At 39.4% G+C, this 19,511-nt stretch overlaps 1 protein-coding gene across 3 annotated transcripts in view; it reads left to right on the forward strand.

Moving 5' to 3' along the window:
- Positions 1-19,511, forward strand: part of LOC142349858 (uncharacterized) — a 277,179-nt gene that overhangs the window by 73,770 nt on the left and 183,898 nt on the right. The window lies entirely within an intron of this gene.

Raw genomic sequence — 19,511 nt, forward strand, 5'->3', positions numbered from 1 at the left:
ATATATATGTATATATATATATATATGTATAGATAGATAGATAGGACGATAAATATTATCAAATGGGAATTGAGCCGGTAAATACCAATGATATTTTCATTTGCTGTTTGTGTAGAGTCATCCATCCACGGAAAAAAGCAATCAGGAACTCTAAAAGTGTGCGGTTTATGCATGAAACAATAAGTTGTTATAAGATTGCATTCAAAATAAAATTTGAAATGCGCCTCTGTTATCCTCAGCAAGAGTATATTAATTTTAGTTGTCTCATCATGCAAGAGGGGGGGTCCTTTTTGTTCCATCAACACTATGGGCTGGAGCAGACTTTTTATGAACCGCTACTGTTTCTTTTATATATACGTTGTAAAATTAACTTATACGCTATGGTTTTTTGCGTACATTTTATCAATCTTGAGTTTCCATATAGCCAAGAAACTTGTTAATAGCCAATAGCCGGAAGAACTTTCAAATGAGCTTGTAACATCTTCCAAGTGTAAAATGATCACGAATCAAAAATTTCTGTTTGAATGTCAGTTCAACATGGATGTTACGAAGTAAATAAAACAACGAATTTTAGCCAATCAGATTCGAGTATTTCTAAACTTTAAAATAAGAATTAAATACGTTCTAATATACGTAGAATGTTCCGAAAAAGTTCATTTAACCTAATTCTAAGTAAATAGAACCATGATATGTATCGATTAAGCTGGTTTTCGGCTTAATATTTTTAGGTTTTCTAGACAATTGCCGATTGAACACGAACTGATTTTGACGTCAATGACATCAGACAAAAAACCAGTAAAAGAGCATCGAAAAAACTCTGCCGTCTAAGTTTTCACTTGTTGCTTTGTACATTACTAATGTTAAAACGTTGTTGCTATAAAGGAGCTTACACGAATCAATTCAAAATATCGAACTTCTGTTTTATCAGAGTTAATATTGGTACCGCGACCGGCTTACCAACACACAATTTGAACCAACACACACATTGATAGCTTGGACATTAGTTACTGCTTCGAGTTCATTTGACCCGAATTTTCAATCTGATATTCTTTAAAAATTTGGTGAGCAAGTTTTGAACGTTATCAAGTTCAATGGGGGAGTGACAAGCACTTTTCTCAAGCACTGCAGAAGCATTGAGCTGAAAATGGGAACCTTTATTGGCGAAGATCAATTTGGAAACAAGTCTTACGAGAACACAGACTACTTCATGGCGCGTAACCGTTGGGTGGAGAATAACGAGAAGCCTTTGGATCCTTCCTATGGCTACTTTCGATTTCATGCCTCCCAAATTTCCACACTGATTGGCACAGGTGTTGCAAGCACACAAATTCCGCCAAGAGCATGGGTCTGATTCATTTAACTCGACTTTAAAGAATCGTTTTCCAATCGTTCTCCCTGCAAATGGGCAGTTCTTGGTGTACAACAATCTGTGTTTGGCCGAAGTTAAAGTAGCAACAGCTAATCTGATTGGAAACTTCTACAAAAACTGTAAGACTCCTCCAATACATATTTCTGATGTCTTGAAATTATACTAATGAGAATTTAGACGGCAAAGTTACCCAATCCCTGGTCTTTTAATAATTTTTAAGGGGTAATAAAATTAAACGATTTCTTTAAAAATATCAGTAAAAAGTCGCCATTAACGCTGCACAAACAAAATTTTCGAATCGCGAAAACATCGATTTTGAAAATTTTTGGTAGATTTACCAAAAATTCGAAAAAAAATTGATACAGTCGGTTCGTATATAAAAAAAAAATAACTTCTGATATAGAGGAAATTGATAGAAAATAATGCTAAATTGTTCAATTTTGAAAATTTTTGGTCAATTTTGAGGCAATTCTAAAAACTTTCGAAAATCAATACCGAATATTGATAAACCGTATTTTTGAGTTTAAAACCGTCCAGTTTACTGGATTACCGTTCCGTAAACAAGAATTTGCAAAAAAATTGACCAAAAATAGAAAAAAATGGACAAAAGCATAAAGTTTTGACAAGGTTGTCAAAAATCAATTTCTCAAACAAGAAGCTCGTACTGAACGCCAAGTCAATATCAGTACTGTGCAAGTCAAATTCCAAGTCTAGATATTAGTACTGGTTCAAAGCTATGATCATAACACATCTAAGACTTGTCAGACTTGGCCAAGACCTGGTAAGTCTTAATACACGTGCGAAATTAAAGTTCAGTACGGGAGGTTCGTTAATTGAGTGAAATTCAATAAACACAAAAAATTGTGAAAATTTTCACAACCTCCGGCCTACCAAAAAAAATGATCGAATCACTATAATTTTGCCTCTTCGCTCGTTTTTGTAACGTTTCGTCCGCGTCCTTTTCGTCCCTTAACATTTCAATTCTCCGTGTTCCGTTTTTTCAATAACGTCGCTCTCCCAACACTCCGCTTTTCGTTTTCTTCCGCTTTTTTCCGGATTTCAATTTAGTATATCATATGTGAGGAAGTTTGTTGTTATTTTTGCTGTAGTATGTTGAGTATGCTAGTATGCTGGTTTGTTGTTTAGGTCTTATAGCTTTCTAGGGTGTGACTTAAGTTTATTCTCGAGTTACGGCTGGATTGCCCTTTGACTTTTCAACTTTACTAATTTACTAGCCTTTCTGTTGAAGTATATTTATTTTGCTGCTTTATGTTTGTGTGTACCTGTATGATTGCTAGTTGGTTTGGTCTTGTTGCCTTCCAGGGTGTGACTTAAGTTTATTCTCGAGTTACGGCTGGGTTGTTTCTTGACTTTTCCAACTATCTTAGTCTACAAATACACTATTGTAATTTATTCAATTTTGCTGTAGTTTGTTTAATACCGTTAGTATGCTGATTGTTTGTTTTGGTTTGGGTTTTGCTAGGATGTGACTTAAGTTTATTCTGGAGTTACGGCTAGTTAATTTCTCGACCTTTTCATTCTTTTAGTGTACTACTGCATTGCCGTAAATTAGTTTGTCGTTAAATTTGTCGTTATAAACCAATTATGAACTATGTTAGAGTGTCTTGCAGTAGTTTCTCTCCTTCTTCCTGGGGTGTGACTTAAGTTTGTTCTGGAGTTACGGCTAGGTTGTTTGCTTGAGTTTTTGCTGTGGTCTGCTAACATAGTTCTATCCAACCTCAATTCCCGCCCGTTCTCTCCCACCGTCCCGTTTCGTTGCGTAGCACGTTTTCCACCCGCTTTCCCGCACGTCCCGTTTCCGTTCCGTCGCGCACTGCTCGCTCGACCTCTCGTCTGTCCCGTTTCCGTCGCGTCGCGCGTTGCTCGCTCGACTTCCCGTGTGTCCTTTGCCTCCCTCCGCGTTGAGCGCATAGCGTTCAGCGCTCCACTTCTGTTTTGTCGGGCACAGTGTGCTCGACGACCTTCTTTGCTCTTTGGGTGGTTTGTTTTACAGACTGTCTACAGTGTGCTGTGTTTGGTGCCTTTTTCGTTGGGTTTGTTTTGCGTGGGTTCGATTTATTTGGAGTGTGCATACAATAATTAACCGTGTGCAGTGGTAGGTTTGCTGGTCTTTGGAAATAATAACATCGTGATGTCTAATAGTCTTGATCAAAAAGTCAAAAAGTTGTACGCTGCCAGGTCAAAGCGTGAGGCTGAATTGCATGCTATACATGAAGATATTCTTCATTGCATAACTAATCAAAGTAGGCGAGTGAAAGTTGAACGCCTAGTAACAAAGTGCAACGAAGCATTTATGACCGTTGTAGACAAAAATGAGGACCTGATTGCATTTGCTGGAAAAACGGAGGATCCAAGTGCACTTGTTCCTTCATTAGAGTCTTACTTGGAGGCAATGACAACTAAGAACGACAAGATCCTCACTTCAGCACGAAACTACATCAACTCTGCTGATGATAAAGTGAGTGAGTTTCAGGAACCGAGGGCTTCCATTCGTTCTAGACCTCCCTCATTGATGACCTCTTCGAAAACATCTAGTCAGCGTAAACATGATTATGTAATTGCTAAGATGAAGCGTGAAGAAATTGAAAAACAGAATGAGGCAGCCATTCGCCTTGCTAAACAGAAAAAGCAAATGGAATTAGATGAACTGGAGGAAAACAACAGGAAACGTTTGGCAGAGGCAACTCTGCAAGAATTTGAATTGCTGGACGCCGTTTCTAAAGGTAGCCAATCTGAAACAACTGCAAGTGCTAGGAGCTCAGTGAGAAGTGAAAAGGCTGTCCAAGACTGGATCAACACCTCACTTGCTTTAAGTTTTCACAATGAGGAGAAAACTAGTGAACCACAGGTTATGATTGACCCTCCAGAATGTCCTAGCCACAACAACGGCAAAACAGTGGAAGATCAGAACAATGAAATTTCAAGGCCTTCTATTCCAAAAAATTGTCGAGGCAATTACATTTTAAGCAATGAGACCTTACAGCAACTCGACCCCTATTATACTCCACCTGAAAATTTTTTGGCTGCTGCTAACACACAGGCGTTGTACCAGGCGCACCTAAGGGCGCAAATGAATCAAACAGGCCAGCAAGGCACGGCGCTCCCAAGCATTATTAACCAAGGAACCGCGGATAGTCAGCCGCCTTCTGTACACGCCCCAGGGGCTTCTTCACCGCCCATTCAACAGCCCATTCCACCACAGACGTCCGCACCACAAGGAAATCAGAATATTGCAACCGAGGTTTTTCCCAACGTACAACTTCAAAATTTGCAATCCAGGGGACCTGAAACATCAAGTCTTCCCGAAAATAATTCGGCCCAGCGTATATGCTTACGACAACAATATAATTTTGTCCCCCGAGCACCAAACGCCACTCTTCCTCCTTTTCCGACAACAAATCATCCAGCCCCCGCAATAAACGTTCCCCTGCACCCAAGCCCCCCACCAAGTCCAAACACACAACAGCACATCTCCGAACCCGCTCATCATAACTCCCTTCCCATCCCGAACCCAGTATTTGCACCTAACCTCACTGCTCCCATTCCACACGCCCCTTTGATCAATCAGCCACCCGCTCACAACAACTTTCAAAATAATACTAGTCAAGTACACAAAGTCGTACGTTCCGTTGCTCCTCGTTTCCCAGATATGCCCAATATCCCTCTTGGCCAAAACTTTGTGCCAAATATGAGCCATTTGCGTTTTCCACAGCACAGACCGTCATTAGTCAACCAAGACGCTACCACCGTAAATAATGTTGCTCCAAATGTACAGGCACACATCGCACCATCAGTTACTAATTTTCCACAACAAACATATTCGAATTCACCCCTTTTGATTGATATGCAATCACCATCCGGCACACATCAAGAAAACCCGATTGCAACTACAAGTAATATTGTACCTGGTCTGGCCACTCCGGTTTTTCAGCCAACATACCCTTATGTTGGGCCCACTCCGTTGAGTTGGAGTGGTCCGCAGGTGTCTGCACCTGCCCCTCCGATACCGGACAATGCGTCATTGATTAGGGAATTAGCTGACGCAATAAACAGCAAGAAAAATGACCCTTTGCCAGAATGGAAACTTGCTCAGTATAATGGCGATCCATTACAATGGCACGAGTGGTATGGTCAATTCAAAAGCGCGATTGACTCGCAAACGCTCACTGATGACGTTAAATTGACATACCTTAAGACACTCGTCACTGGTAAAGCAAAGATTGCAATCGCCGAGTTCGCTTACTGTGGTTTAATGTACAAGGATGCACTAAGGACTTTGGAACGTAAATTTGGCCAGCCACAGGCAGTCGTAAGTGCACACTTGGATAAACTAAGCAACTTTCCGCCTCTTAAAATGCACAATAGTGATAACATCATTAACTATTCTGCAGCCATATCCAGCCTCGTTGGGGTTTTCAAGTCACTATCATATGATGCTGACCTGAAGAGCGCCTCCCTACTTAGCCAAGCGGTACAGAAGTTACCACCAAACATGAAAGAGTCATGGTCACTCTTTACGGTTAAGAAGCACTGGGTTAAGCCTACCCTCCTTGACTTTAACGACTGGCTTAAAGAAAAGGCTGAGGCCCACGATCTTATGAAACAAAGCGCAACCAAGGCAAGGCCTGAAGATAACAGCACTTCAGTAACCAAGACCAAAACAGCCTCAAAAGTGTTTGCATCAAATTCACAACAAAGGGAAACAAAGAAGCAAATGCCATCTTCTTCCACAAACACTTACTCTCGCTGAATTGTATGCAAAGGTAACCACCGGCTATGGGAGTGTCGAGTTTTCAAGGAAAAGACTCCAACCCAGAGAGCTAAGTTGGTGGCGGATAATAAACTTTGCTTTTCGTGCTTACGGGACAAGCACACATTCCGCCAGTGCCCTCAACCAAGAAAGTGCCGAGCAGAAGGGTGCAATAGTTCGCATAACACACTATTGCATGGAGCAGATAGGGTTTTCCCAACAAAACAGTCGACAAATTCCAATACCATTCAACCTTCTGGCAACACAGGGCAAAGTAAAGCAGCTTCTAGTCAACTCCAGCCTAATAAGACCACAACAATGTCATCAGTTACTGATGTTAAGGGGCTCCTTCAGGTGACAGAATTGCAGTTGGTCAATTCGTCCGGTTTAGATACCAAGGCTTTAGTTTTGTGTGATACCGCCTGCAGTAACTCTTGGGTGGCCGGTAGTCTCGCAGATAGACTCGGTTTGCACGGTAAAGCACTAAAGCTAACTGTCAAGGGTATTAACTGTCAGGGGTGAAGTTGTTGATACTAGGGTTGTTGAAGTTACTGTGAAACCAAAAGAACAACAAGATTTCGAACCATTCACCGTCAACCCTTTCGTTAAAGAGAGTCTGAACGTCGGCTCAGATATAATTAATGTACAGGCCCTGCAAGAGACTTACCCACACTTAGCAGTCCTTGATCCCGTAACATATTCCTATAAAGACATTGAGATGATACTCGGACAAGATGTCTATCATGCCATCCGCCCGTTAGAATACTTCTCTGCCGATGAGAAGCGTTCACCCGTTGCCGTACGCTTGCCCATAGGTTGGGTCTTAAGCGGTCCGTTACCATCAAGTTCGTGTTTAACCTCAACGTGCTTTAAAGTGAATATCGAACAAGACAATGAGTTAGCAAGTCAAGTAAAGTCATGGTACGACATTGAATCAATCGGGGCAAACAAGCAGGTCGACTCAAGGTCTGCAGCAGACGCAAGGGCTCACGAAGTCCTTGAGAGTACCACCATACACAATGGCCTGAGATACGATGTCGGAATGCTGTGGGCAGCAGACAACATCCAGCTCCCAAATAATTACTTCTCCTCCCTTGTGCAACTAAAATCGCTCGAAAAACGTTTGGCCAAGGATGAGGTTCTCAGAGAGAAGTATACTAGTACCATCAAGGAAGACCTAAATAAGGGGTATGTAATTGAGGTTCCGGATGCTCACAAGGTTGAGAGTCGGTCTGATAAAGAGTGGTACCTACCCCACCATCCGGTTTTAAACCCGAACAAACCAGGTAAGGTGCGTAGGGTGCTCAATGGAGCAGCAAAATTTCATGGCGCCTCACTGAATAAATCTCTGCTCACTGGCCCTGATCTGCTCCAAAATCTTATTTACGTACTTCTTCGCTTCCGACAACATCCATATGCCGTGTCCGCCGACATCGAGGGAATGTTTCTACAGGTTGGCGTGTTACCATCAGATCAACCATCACTTCGCTTTTTGTGGCGGGAGGACCCCACAACAAACGTTGTAGTGTATCAATATACGCGCCATATCTTCGGGGCTAAAGACTCGCCCACATGCGCCAACTATGCATTACAACGCACTGCGAGAGACAATGCCAAGTGGGTTAAAGTGGGATCACACTAATGACACTTTAGTTGTGAGTCGGGGTACAAGTTCCGCTATCACCAAGTCCCTCACGCAACGCTTGGTCCTAAGTCTTGTCTCGAAAGTCTTTGACCCCATTGGTCTTGTCGCACCGTTTACCGTCGGTGCGCGATTGCTCTTAAAAGACATCTGGCGTGTCACAGGACAACAATGGGATGACGAGCTCCCACAGGACATGGTTCAAAGATTTTTGGCCTGGAGTGCTGACTTACCAAAGCTTGAAAACATCAAAATTCCTCGAAGTTACTTTAGTGGACCCTTTCATAATACAGAGTTGCATATGTTCGGTGACAGTTCCCAGGATATTTTTAGTGCCGTCGCATTTCTTCGAGCCCGAGTAACAACCCTTACGGGCAAGATAAAAACAGAGCTTGCGTTTGTTTTGGGGAAAGCGCGCGTGGCGCCAATGAAAGTAATGACTGTCCCTAAACTGGAATTGCAAGCAGCTCTACTTGCAGCTCGGCTGAAGAACGAAATTATTCAGGCACTTACTGTAACTGTTAACCAAGTATTCATGTGGACAGACAGCACGACCGTTCTTCAGTGGATAAACTCTAATGAAAAGCAACCAATCTTTGTAGCAAACCGCGTTTGTGAAATTTTGGAATATACCAGCGTTGACCAATGGAACCACGTCGCAACTAAGGATAATCCAGCTGACGCTGGCACGCGTGGAATGTCCGCTGAGGTTTTGCAACTAAGCAGTTGGGTCAATGGTCCACATTTCTTATCTAACTCAAGTTTCCCTTTCGTACCGAACAAAGACGTCATTAATAACATCAAACTTGGCGTCAATCAAGCAGTCATCATAGAAGACACTGTATCTTTGACTACATCTGTCAAAAAACAGACAACTCCTGTTCCTTCATTGTTTCCGTTTGATAAGTTTAGTTCTTATCAAAAGTACTTGCGCATTGCCGCATACGTTCTCCGGCTTTTGCCGAAACATGCCGGCTACCGTAACCCCGATGGTAGCATTACTGACCCTACTGAGCTTGACGAAGCCGAGCGTGATCTACAGTACTTGGTGCAAGGAGAGTCTTTTGAAGCCGAAAGAAAAGATCTTCTTGACAATAAACCCGTTAAACGGAGCAGCCGAATTGCTCCACATTCACCGTTTATTAGTCCAAATGGGCTAATCCGTTCCTCGGGCCGCATCAAGCGGTTAGTTGAAGTTGGGTTTAACGTAAAATACCCAATCATCTTAGACGCACGTCATCCGTTTGTAAAACTGTTTCTTGAACACATGCACGTAAAGCATTTTCATCAAGGCGTTGAATACCTAAGATCAATTGTGCAGGAACAATATGCAGTACTGAAACTAAGATCATCCTTGCGTTCCATCAAAGCACACTGCCTGAGATGCCGAGAATTCCAAGCTGTAACTGTGCAACCAATCATGTCTGACTTACCTAAGGAGAGACTTGCTTACCAGTCTCCTCCCTTCACGAACACTGGCGTTGACTACTTTGGGCCATTCTATGTTACTGTCCGCCGTACTACTGAGAAAAGGTGGGGCTTCCTCTTCACCTGTCTCACTACTCGCGCTGTCCATGTCGAGATAGTTACATCCATGGACACCAGTTCTTGTGTTATGGGAGTTGAGCGGTTTGTGTCACGTAGGGGTACACCTGCCATGATTTGGTCGGACAATGGCACTAACTTTATTGGGGCGGAGAAAGAACTCCGAGAAAGTATTGAAAAGTGGAACGTTGTCAACATTGCAGCTGAGCTCGCTCACAAAGGTATAAAGTGGAGGTTCAATCCACCCAGTGCACCACATCAAGGTGGTATCTGGGAGAGGTTGGTACGCAGCTTCAAACGCGTGTTGTACACTATTCTTGGCACGCGTCGCCTCACGGATGAGGTACTGCATACTACCTTTTGTCTCGTGGAGAATGCTCTCAATTCGCGTCCTTTAACACCCGTAAGCGCCGACCCGTGCGATTTGAACGCTTTAACGCCCAACCACTTTCTTTTAGGAGAATACTCTACCGGTATTCCGTCTGTTGTCGGCAATAATGAGCTTGACCACCGTAAACGCTACGCCCGTGCGCAGTCGTACGCTAATGCGATCTGGTCCCGTTGGATCAGAGAGTACGTACCGACACTGAACCGACGCTCTAAGTGGCAGACGCCTGCCGAGCAACACCTTAAGACCGGTGACTTGGTTTGGATAGTTGAAGAAACCAACCCTAGGGGTTACTACCCAACCGCTCGGATTGTGGAACTCCGTTACGGCTCCGATAGCGTCGCGCGCTCCGCCGTTTTACGTACGTCGACTGGTTCACTTGTCCGCCCGCTTGTAAAACTTGTACCAGTTTTCCCAACATCTTCTTCCGGGCCGGAGGATGTTACGAAGTAAATAAAACAACGAATTTTAGCCAATCAGATTCGAGTATTTCTAAACTTTAAAATAAGAATTAAATACGTTCTAATATACGTAGAATGTTCCGAAAAAGTTCATTTAACCTAATTCTAAGTAAATAGAACCATGATATGTATCGAGTAAGCTGGTTTTCGGCTTAATATTTTTAGGTTTTCTAGACAATTGCCGATTGAACACGAACTGATTTTGACGTCAATGACATCAGACAAAAAACCAGTAAAAGAGCATCGAAAAAACCTTGCCGTCTAAGTTTTCACTTGTTGCTTTGTACATTACTAATGTTAAAACGTTGTTGCTATAAAGGAGCTTACACGAATCAATTCAAAATATCGAACTTCTGTTTTATCAGAGTTAATATGGTGAATTTTCCCCAAGCCGTATAAATCCGTGCAATAGATAACAAAATAAATTAAAACAAACTTCTCTTCCTGAATGATTAGTTAGTTGATTGCTTTTGGCAATAACAAGACTGTGATAAGAAAGCATCGTTTTTTTCCACTGAAACTTAAAATGGGATCGCTAATCATAAGGTTGCAAGTAACAAACAATAAACAATTTTTGAGTTTACAACAACCTCGTGAACAAGAGCTTGCAAAACGCCTATAAAACTACCCAGAATTTTGCAACGCATTTTAATATGGTTTCGTTTTTAGTTGATTTAGAGATTCAAGTTTTCCAGATGAATTTCCAGATACTTCAGTTTTTATGAAACATTGCAGCAAGTTCTGTTTCCCTTTGTAGAAAAGAGTAAACGGCAAGCAACTCACGACTAAGCGACATCTATGTTCCATTATGGCAAGTCATTTGGCCAAGCGTTTGATAATGTGAATGTGACGGTATGAATGCATGAAAACATTTTTTCCAAAAAAGCTTACCTTTTCTTCTACACGGCACTGAAGAACTGGGCGGTTTCTGTTGGACATTTAGGAAGAAGCTGAAGAGAACGCCTGTTATTACTGACAATAGATGCCCTATTTCTGAGGATGTGCTAGTTTTCCTATCTTAGGAACTGCATTCATCGTTCTAGCTAGAACCGAACGCAATCCTTAATTGTGTTGACTGCAACTCACCCAAGGAGACTAGCGTTTTTAGTCCAATTCTTGTCAACAATGAAATAAAAAGGAAACTGTTTTGTCTCAACAAAGAAACTGGGAGGCTGAAACAACTACCTAACTACAATGCTATGAGTTTTGCACTGCCATACTGAACACACTGTTGTGTGGGTATTAGAATTTCAAGATGTGGAAATGTCAATTTGATCTGTTTATGATTTCACTAGACAAGAATGTTGCCATGAACTTAGATTCAATAAAATGATATTTAACAACAAAAGTAGTTTATTTTGAAAAAATTATTTCAACTTAAGAGAGTTTTGGTCTTTGTGCCCTGAAGGAGGCCACTTAGGTGTGTACTTTGGAGTAAGGGTTGTATAAGTCATCTTATAGATGTTAGTTTTTAATGAAAAGGATTAATAGCTCTGGGCTTTCTTGATCAGACTTTCGTGCGTTCAAGTCCTGAATTTCGTGGGCTCATGTCCAGATTTTTCTGCGTTCATGTTCAGATTTTTGTGCGCGTTTTTCGATGTGTGTGATTTTGAGATTAAAATGTTGATAAGTTATCTTTGAAAATTTGATGTATTTCTGTTTGGAATACTTAGATTTAGTTTAGGAAAAACAAAGGAGTTGTCTGCTGCTGATTCTTGGTTTTCATATTTCTCACTAACTTCTATTCCGTCCCATTTCGCTGAGAGAGTATTAGAAATTTACTAAGCTCAATTTCGGCCGATAGGGATCGAATCACAAACTCACGTTCATAGCGAGGTGCTTCTTAATTTTCCTATCGGCCAAAAAGGCAAGAGATTTAATTTTTTTTCTATCTCACGGATAAATTTTTGAGTCTCCAAAAAATAAAAAAAATTGAAAACTGAGAACATCATTTATTGATCAGGTAGCCGCCTGTTTTTTGCCTCTCCCCTCTTCCAAAACCGCAGCAATTATGGTTTTCTTGAGGGCTTGGGAACTTAACAGTTTTGTTTTTTTTTGCCCTGAAGGAGGCCACTTAAGTGTGTACTTTGGAGTAAGGGTTGTATAAGTCACTTTATAGATGTTAGTTTTTAATAACAAGGCTGAACAACACTGGGCGTTCTTGTCCAGACTTTGGTGCGTTCAAGTCCTGAATTTTGTGGGCTTATGTCCAGATTTTTCTCTATTTATGTTCAGATTTTTGTGCGCGTTTTTGTATGTTTCAGTGAAAACACCTATTCAATTGTTTCTAGGAATTCACAGTTTTAGAGCAACAAAAGATTTTTAGTCCTGCAAGAGTTGGTTTATGAAACACTTGGAACAAACGACCCCCTCTCTGTTTATTATCCTATGACTTAAAGGTCAAGAAAAAAGCAAAAACGGTGTTATCAGACAAAACGGGCTATTACGGATCACACACTTCGGAATCCCTGTATGTTTGCCGATCTCTCTGATAAAAGGAGTAAACAAGTCGAAGACAAATACATATGCCCAAGACCTGTTCACGCTAATAGATCTGAACTAAAAATCAAATAGGGGGCTGAAAAGTTCAATTAATAAATAGATCGTTTAAATAAACAAGCTTACGCAGTGTAAGAATTGTTTCGATTGAGCTGTTTGTTGGTGAAGTTGTCGTAGCGTTGAGAGTTCTTTAAATTTCTCATGGATGATTCTTTCAATCTCTAACTTGTAGGAATTGTGCTCTTAAAATGTTGATCAGTTATCTTTGAACATTTGATGTATTTCTGTTTGGAATATCTAGATTTAGTTTAGGAAAAACAAAGCGGTTGTCTGCTGGTGTTTCTTGGCTTTCTTATTTCTCATTAATTTTTTTTCCGTCTCATTTCGCTGAGAGACTTTATAAATTTCTTTCAGCTTAGTTTGATCAGATAGGGATCGAATCACAAGCTCACGATCATAGTGAGGTGTTTCTTTGTTTTTCTTTTGGCCGAGAAGGCAAGAGATTTAACTCTTTTCTATCTCACGGGTAAATAACTGAAACTCCAAAAAATAATAAAACTCTAAGAATTGAGAGCATCAATTATTGATCACGCAGCCGCCTGTTTTCTGCCCTTCTTCTTTTTCCAAAACCGCAGTTTTTATGGTTTTTTGGGGGCTTTTTGTGCGAATTTATCGTCTTTTCCCCTGAAGCAATCTGCTTCATCTGTATTCAAATTTGGGGGAAAGATTTGCATTGCAACTGTCAAAAGCAGAAGTAATTTAAATCAAAAGTAAGTGCGGTGATACAGGCCACTTGTGCTCAACAACGCACATTTTCTATCCTGGTTATGAGCGAGGAGATAGAGGCATAAAGTTGTGTTAATTTAAGTAAGTCGAATTAAGTTGTTTGAATTTTTGTGTACTGGTAGTCTTTACGAGCGTTAATTGGTGTAGCGCGCAGTGAAAGAATGATTAACTAACGCCTATATACGTTAGCTCCGATGCGGGATTAATTATCCGTTCATTTGTAACGGCTCTCGTGGTACTTCAGCATTAATTGCTGTGGCAAAAAATTTTGCACGTATATACAGGGAGATCAAGCAGATCAGGCTGAATCTCAGCCACTATTTTATGCGACTTTAAGAGTAATCAAGTTTCCACTTCCTTCCTTTTCTCATTTTTAGGTACACGTTTTGACGTAGTTTTTTTGAGAATTATTTTTTATACAAACAAAAAAGTATCCTAATCTTTTTTAAAGTTTTAAAACCGATCACCTGCATCTTATAGACACCATTGAATGAAGTTAGTAGAATTAGCAGGAGATCTATTCAGTCAAACAAATATAACTCAAAAGGTTCATAACACTTTCATCGGTCATGCTTTTCAAAACTGCCTTGAATCTCATAATGCTGCAAGTTTCTGGCTAAATTAGGCAAAAACTGGATTAGGTATCCAGTTTTTGCCTAATTTTTGCGCATTTTATTTTTTTTTGACAATTAGAAGGCGTTTTTCAGCTCAGAATGGATAGGCAAATTATACGAATGATAACGCTTGATTTGTATTAACTTAGGTGTGCTGTCCCGGACTGCGGGATGAAGGCAAATCAGAAATGAAAAATGCAATTCTATCTATTGACCTTTGCTATTGTTCGTTCTTGTTTAAAAAACCAATTAGTAATAATTTAAGGGATGCCTCTTATAAAATTACACTGAACGGACTTCGGACTTATCTTTGGCTTATAATTTGGATTATATGATGCAGGGTTTGAGAAATTCCTCAATGGAGAAATCCCTCCTAATTAGTTATTAAGTCTGCATTGTGTGAGTAGGGCTTGTCGTATTCCTCTATAAAAGAATCCATCAAAATTTAAGCGTAAATCTGATGGTGTTGAACAGTTCCTTCTTTAGTTGTTTTTGCTACTTGTTGTTGTTTGCAACTCAGTTGTTTTTGCTACTTGGGTACAAATTAAACAGTCTGTAAGTTTGGTTTGCCCGGGTTGACCTTTCTTGGCAACCATATCCAAGAACCATATATGGTACCATAGAGGCCATGAAAAAAGTTCCTGCATGATCTTGCCATGGTTGCCAAGAAAACCATTTATGGTATTTCAATGGTTGCCAAGAAGTCCATGATGGCTTTTTCATGGTTCACAAGAACACCATGAACAAAACTCGTTGTGATGTCATGGTTTTCTTGGCAACCATAAGCAAGACCATGAATATTTATGGTCTTGGATATGGTTGCCAAAAAATTGAACAAAATAAAAAACTGACCCAATTTGTTTTTTGAAAGGCTTAATGTCGTCAGAAGACGTTAATTTACCTGTTCCCCGTATTTTTTTTTGTTATTTTTGACTTTGACTTTTATGGTCTTACATGGCACCATAAATGTGTATGGTCTTGGATATGGTTCCCAAGACACCATGAACTTGAATTTTTTTCAAGTGTCTTGAAGAGTTTTTTCCCACTCAGAGTGCAATGTATGAGTGTTTTAAGAGCTTTTTGAGCAATGTTGATATTTTTGCATGGTCAGCTATATGGTTGCCAAGTTACCATACATGGCAACTTACATGGCACCATAAATGTGTATGGTCTTGGATATGGTTCCCAAGACACCATGAACTTGAATTTTTTTCAAGTGTCTTGAAGAGTTTTTTTCCACTCAGAGTGCAATGTATGAGTGTTTTAAGAGCTTTTTGAGCAATGTTGATATTTTTGAATGGTCAGCTATATGGTTGCCAAGTTACCATGAACTCCATATATAGCTTGGATATGGTTGCCAAGAAAGGTTTATGGTGGTCAACTCGGGTGGTCGCAAAAATTCAACATAATTGGGCTTATGTTAAAGTTAAATGCTCAAGAGTAGTGGTAAAATTTAAATTTCCAACCGGAAATGTTCTAATTAATCTTTGATATCGTGCGCCATACTTGGTGTGGGCATAAGCACATCCTATTTGTGGAATCAGAAGTTTAGACCTTCATAGTGGGTAGTCTAGTGGACAAATTTTGTCGCTCAATTCCAAAGAAGCGTAAGTTTCTATTGCGAAATCGGGCAAAAGATATCGAAATCATTTGGTGGTCGTCATGTTCAAAAACATTAGGGCTTTTTCAATTATTATAAAATATGAAACGTGGACTGGTCTATATGAAACGTGAATATAAAGCGATGATGATGTTTTATCAGGAAGTAAGCGTGTTGCTTAAATTAAGTCACCAAAGATATTACTAATTTCTGAAAATCTGTCTACATTGTTCTCCAAAGATATTTGTTTAGCATCTTTTTAAAATTGTTAACTGTCATTTGAGGCCCATATTCTCAAATGTCCGTCTTCAATTTTAGCTGAAAATCAGCTACCATATGAGACGCGAATGCATCTAATTTGAGTATGAGTATGAAGAAGAAAACAGTAGAAAGAGTCTGATAAGTTTTTTATTCACAGGCAAGCTCGTCAGTAGAACTTTCTAAAAGAGATTCTTTATATGACGTTTCTATAGAATATTATAGTGTCAGAAGCTTAATAGCGCAATTAAGTCTTCAAACTTGTTTGAACTAGTTCAATCAAGTTTCAGCTGTAAAAAAGCTTAGAGGAACAAAAAAGGCAACAAACAGTTCAGTTGCAAGCATGCGAGTTCGAGGGTGCCTCTCATCAATCTCCTGATCAATGTTTTTACCCGGATCTTGCTCGCAGTGAGTTTCATTGCTGTACCATTGACTTTCAATAGTAACCAGTACTGAACCAGACAAAACGAAGTATAAATACTTTTGCCAGTCTGCCCAGACTACATTAAGAAACATCCCAGTCTGTCCCTCTTCTTAGCAGCCTCATTTACATTATTGGCCAACACTGCACAGATTGTTTCACTGTACATACAAAGAACATAGCAAATTTTGAAAATTTCGAAAAACTGGATCTCATGCATGAATTTTTTAAAATAGCGATGCCCTCAAAAGCCATTCTAGCTCGATTTATACCATATATTGGTGCATTTATATCTTTGGGGTGGAGGTCAGTGGCAGAGATCGGTGACGGAGGTAGGTGGAGGTCGGTTATAACTATTAACTCTTCCTCTAATGCCATTGTCCCTGTTTTTTGGTCTGCGGGGAATTTTTTTTTGTCACCAGCTAAATTGGGCTCATTGCTCATTGCTCGTAGCGTCCCCTCGGATTCCGACCAGAACACTTGATTTGGGCTGATATGGTACAACGCTTCATCGAAGTTCTCGGAGCGAGTGTTCAAATTTTAGCAACTTATTAGTTTTAGTCCACTTTTTGACATCGATTAACGAAGACTGGCCTAAAATTTAGCCTTAACGGATGTGAATAAATCTTGCCAAAATCGAAAATTAAACTTTGGTTGCCATTGACAGTAGTTTTTGGCTCTTGGTTTAAGACAAGCAGAAACATTTTTCAAAAACAGCATGTACGAAACGCTGAAAATTCAATACCTGAACATCAAAACGCGCTTTTGAGTTTATTCAGAATTTTCTAATGTCTTTTCAGCAGGAAAATTCTTGATGTTAATTGAAATTATGGAGTGGGATAAACACTTCAAGAATCAGTTTTTGCAAGTTTATTAGATATTTCAATCAAAGAAAGTCCAATTAGACAAGCAGTATGGAAAAAAAATAATAACTACTTTTTCTATAATGGTCTTCTAACTTAAAATTTGATTCATTAAATATTTAACCCGTAAAATTTTGTTTGGCATCTAGAATTTTTCTGCTAAAAAGTAATAGAAATTTGTAAACAAGCTCAAAATCGTGCGTTGATTGTCAAAAAGGACTTGTTTGATTCGAGTAGAACACAAATTTCTTGAAACATGTATCTACTCAATAAACTTACATACACAACACTTTGATCTTTGACTTTTATTTTGATGAGTTGCACACTTTTCAGACGTCAACGGAATTTGTAGAAATTAATTGACGTGCTCCACCAAACTCACAACTCAACGTGGTTTGATGTTTTATTTTTGTTTGAAATTTGAAGGCTTGTAAAAACATATCTTCTGTCGTTCATTCGGTCACCTTAATCAAAACAAATAAGCATATTTTAGCCGTAAAGGAAGTGTGATGAACAGGCATGACTTAGTGTGTGAAAAAAATGAGCTGAAAAAGATTACCTAAAACATTCAAGAGCTTTTTAGATTCAAGTGTAATGTATTCATACCCGAACTAAACCTCAAGTCTTGATTAGTGTTGACTCAATAAACCTAAGTGTACTGGATCAGTACTGTAAATTAACTCTGTTCATGTCAATTTTTAGACTTCAATTTTCTCAATTACTAAGTCTTTGCAGGTCTTGAGTCAAACCTCGCTGAAAGCTTGACAACGCTAAAGTCTCGGCCGAGAGTATACAAGTCTTGAAACCAGTTTTGAGTAAAGTGTTTAGGTGTTCGAATTCTTTCGTTACGCAACCAAACAAAAAAGCCACCATATAAAATGGCGCACCTTAGATTACTCCCAAGTGAAACAAAGAAAAACAACAAAACGCGAGCACTTCTACAAAGTCCACTTGAGAGAAAGGAAAAATATCGGATATCGCCCAAATTTAACAGTCTTTCTTTGGTTTTAAAAAGAAAATTTCTCAGAGTGAATATAAGGGACATTTTAAATTAATAGATGCTCAAGTCAGAAATAGCTTGGTCAGATTAACAATTTTCTCGTAAAAAATATGAAGAATTTCATCTCATTTTAAAATAAACTAATTATTTATAAAGTCTTCTGATAACTCTACTCTTCCTAATAACTGTGCAATAATCAGGAGTTGTCAAATCTGGGTCACGAATTGACTCAATGAATGCAAAGTATTAGCCAGGACTTGACTTAGACCTGAAAAATCTTGACAGGTCTTCACAAGTTATAAGACTTGGAACAAGACGTGTTCTGTACTGTTTCAGTGGAGAAGTGCCGATGAAGACTTGGCACTCGTTTCGGGCAAACACTGCTACAATGCTGTCATATCCCTCAATTTAGTCAATTTATTTTTTTGAAAGTAGTAAAAAATCAAAAAATCAAAGGGACTTTTTATTGTTGGTGAATTGTCGTGATGAAAAAATGTTAAGGTTCTTCTTCGTTCGATTGTTGAACGAGTTGAAGCTCCGAGTTGAAGCTGTGGTGTTTATATACAACGATCACGTGAAACGAAAGAACTTCGTCGAAGTGTTTTCAGTTAACACTGAAATATATTTTGTTAATTACTTTTCTGAAAATTATTTGCCTTTACTCTTATGACTGAAGGTGGTTGTCCACGTAAAAAATGCTAAAATCAACTATTTTTGTTTAAATACTGAAAAACTCTTCAGTTGATTTTTTTCTCTAAATGATCATCACAAAAAGATCTGTGTCAAAGAAGTATATTATCCATAGTAATCACACAAGTTCAATTTTTGGAATCTTGAAAATAATCATATCGAAAATGAAATAATTTTAAATATATGAAGATCCCAAAGAAATGTGTGAACATGAAAATGGTCAAAACAGTTGTTTCGATTCCAAAATGTTTCGGTACCTAAGCTGTCATATAGTGATAAACGGAAATTTACATGCACTTAAATACATTTAGACTGAATAACTTTGTCAACCAGTTCAGAAAAGTTGGGGTTTGTCAGTCGCATCATCATTTACTATCACAAAATATTAATCTTCTGACATAATGGCTGCCAGGGGAAAACAACTTTGAGAGAAGGAGCCACTAGTGTTCGATTTCTGCTGAGCTAGTAGCAGAATTTTTGAAACGAAAGCTTTTAGATCGGAGAAACCCGACTGTATGATTCTACACAGCCACATGAAGATCATATCTGAACCTTAGTACTCATGTAAAAATCATATCTTTCTTCCAAACACCGCAAGATTTTA

The sequence above is a fragment of the Convolutriloba macropyga genome, chromosome 11 (genome assembly GCF_964194025.1).
Source record: "Convolutriloba macropyga chromosome 11, txConMacr16.3, whole genome shotgun sequence".
In the NCBI taxonomy this organism is placed as follows: Eukaryota; Metazoa; Xenacoelomorpha; order Acoela; family Convolutidae; genus Convolutriloba; species Convolutriloba macropyga.